The 2,648-nt window shown below is 32.9% G+C and overlaps 1 non-coding gene across 1 annotated transcript; it reads right to left on the bottom strand.

Annotated features, from left to right (window-relative positions):
* Positions 1-2,224: 2,224 nt before the first annotated feature.
* Positions 2,225-2,296, bottom strand: TRNAG-CCC. Its single transcript has one exon. It is a non-coding gene; the product is annotated as a tRNA-Gly (tRNA).
* Between the last annotated feature and the right edge of the window lie 352 nt (positions 2,297-2,648).

The raw sequence follows: 2,648 nt of genomic DNA, 5'->3' as shown, positions 1-2,648 counted from the left end.
ATTTTCTTCCCAATGGTCAGAACTCCATTTGCTTCAAGGTAAGTAAGCTGGCTAAAGACTGGACTGTATGTTTTATACATACACTGCATTTTGTGCATTTAGAATTAAGAAATAAGGTATTTAGAAAAAATTACTACCTTTGCCTTCCAGCATCATCCTATGGCTATGAGAGTAGTCCACATTTTTGCAATATTTGGAGATTGAAGTGGAGATACATTGTTTGGTATTTATGTGTAGTTGCTTGATTGGTTAAAGATAGCCCTCTTTAAAGATACAGAAGTGTACCTTAAAAATCATTTATTAACAGGCTCTGATGTTTTCTGACTTCACCTGATAGTTTTTTTTTTTTAATTTAAATTTATTTATTTTAATTAGAGGCTAATTACTTTACAACATTGTCTTGGTTTTGCCATACATCAACATGCATTGGCCATGGGTGTGCACATGTTCCCAATCCTGAACCCCCCTCCCACCTCCCTCCCCATACCATCCCTCTGGGTCATCCCAGTGCACCAGCCCCAAGCTTCCTGTATCCTGCATCGAACCTGGACTGGCGATTCATTTCTTATATGATATTATACATGTTTCAATGCCATTCTCCCAAATCATCCCCACCCCTCCCTCTCCCACAGAGTCCAAAAGACTGTTCTATACATCTGTGTCTCTTTTGCTGTCTCGCATACAGGGTTATTGTTGCCATCTTTCTAAATTCCATATATATGCGTTAGTATACTGTATTGGTGTTTTTCTTTCTGGCTTACTTCACTCTGTATAATTGGCTCCAGTTTAATCCACCTCATTAGAACTGATTCAAATGTATTATTTTTAATGGCTGAGTAATATTCCATTGTGCATATGTACCACAGCTTTCTTATCCATTCATCTGCTGATGGATATCTAGGTTGTTTCCATGTCCTTAAGATTGTTGTTATTAAGTCACTAAGTCTTGTCAGACTCTTCTGTGACTCCATGCACTGTAGCCCATCACCTCTGTCCATGGGATTTCCCAGACAAAAATACTGGAGTATGTTACCATTTCCTTCTCCAGGGGATCTTCCTGACCCAGGGATTGAGCCCCTCCTTTCCTGCGTTGCAGGTGAATTCTTTACCTTTGAGCCAACGGGGAAACCCTTTTAAGATAGAAAAAGTAAATAATTTTTTATAACAAAATTTTACAGCAGTATTCAGAGGATCCACTTTTTTCCTAGTTGGGAAGGTCAAGGACAGAGTGCTGTCTACCCTATTCTTGAGTTATATGTCACTGATAATTTAAAACTACTTTCCATAAATGCACAAAATAAATTAAAACCTATGTATTAAGCCTGTGGGTTGGTTCTCTTTGGATACTTAAGCCTGTACACTTACGGTTGCTTTCTTAGGGCTTTTATATAAGTACTTAAAAGAATTTTTTTTAATGCTACTTATTGTCAGTAAACCAAATATATCATTAAATAAAAAAGAACTTTTTATGGTATCAATGTTTTACTGAATTTTGAAGAAAATTTTTTTCCTATTTTTGTAACTTTAGTATTTGCCAGCTATGTCAGTTGCCTTAATAAAGTTACCTCTCACTTATCAATTATAAAAAAGCTAATAAATAATTCTAACTTTTATTAATTATTAACAAATTAAACCTTAATTTGACATTGGAGCATTTTTAAAAACAACTTTTAAACTAGTATCCTTTAATTTGTAAACTTTATATACTGTTAGATTGCCTTCTCAGCATGTTTATGTTCTTCAGAGAATAAGTTTTATAGTAAATATATGAAGAAATAAAAACATTTTAAATTGCTTGATTTAGGTTATTAATATTACTTGGTGGAATTTATTCATTTTTAAGAATGCTTTTGTGGTTGATTTTTGTCATGTTACAGTTCTAAGTAGTATTTGTATTATCACAATGTTACTTTATATTTGGTATTTTGTGTATTCTGTCAAGTAATTTAAGGTATTAAAACTCTGAAGGTGTTTTTTAATTTCATTTTTCTTTGCTTTTTAGAAAAAGTTTAGAATATCATGCTTAAATGAGATATTTCAGCCCAAATTAAACATTAACTCATTTATTAGAAGTTTTTTTTTTTTTTTTTTTTTTTGTAACTGTTGGGTATTGTTCACCTAAAACATTAATGATATACTGGTCGTTCTGAATTTTTTCTGTTTGTTAATATTTTTTTTTTTAATTTGGCTGCTCCAGATCTTAGTTGAGGCATGCGAGATCTAGTTCCCTGACCAGGGATCAAACCCGGGCCCCTGCATTGGGAGCACAGAGTCTTAACCACTGGACCACCAGGGAAGTCCCTATTTGTTAAATTTTAATTTATAAATTAGAGCACACCTTGTATACAAGAACATAAGTGTTAATTTTATCTAGTCTGATGGTATGGAGTAGTAAGTGCTTGATCATAGTCACATTGCCTTTCACTTTTGAAGGATGCTATTCATTTTTATTGTTAATTGTGTTGAGTAGTTACCATAATATAGGAAAATACTTATTAAGTGATATATTTCTATTCTCCAGTCACCTCAAAAATATGACTGGTAAATACGTTTCAACATTGTCAAGATATTCATCTTTTATCACTTTGCTTAATTATTCAGGTAAAAGTTGTTGGAAAAAAATCTGAGATAATGAGTTACATTCTTTT

This window comes from Bubalus bubalis, chromosome X, assembly GCF_019923935.1.
Source record: "Bubalus bubalis isolate 160015118507 breed Murrah chromosome X, NDDB_SH_1, whole genome shotgun sequence".
Taxonomy (NCBI): Eukaryota; Metazoa; Chordata; class Mammalia; order Artiodactyla; family Bovidae; genus Bubalus; species Bubalus bubalis.
Note: the sequence above shows the minus strand (reverse complement) of the source record. Positions and strands in the feature narration are given on the sequence as shown.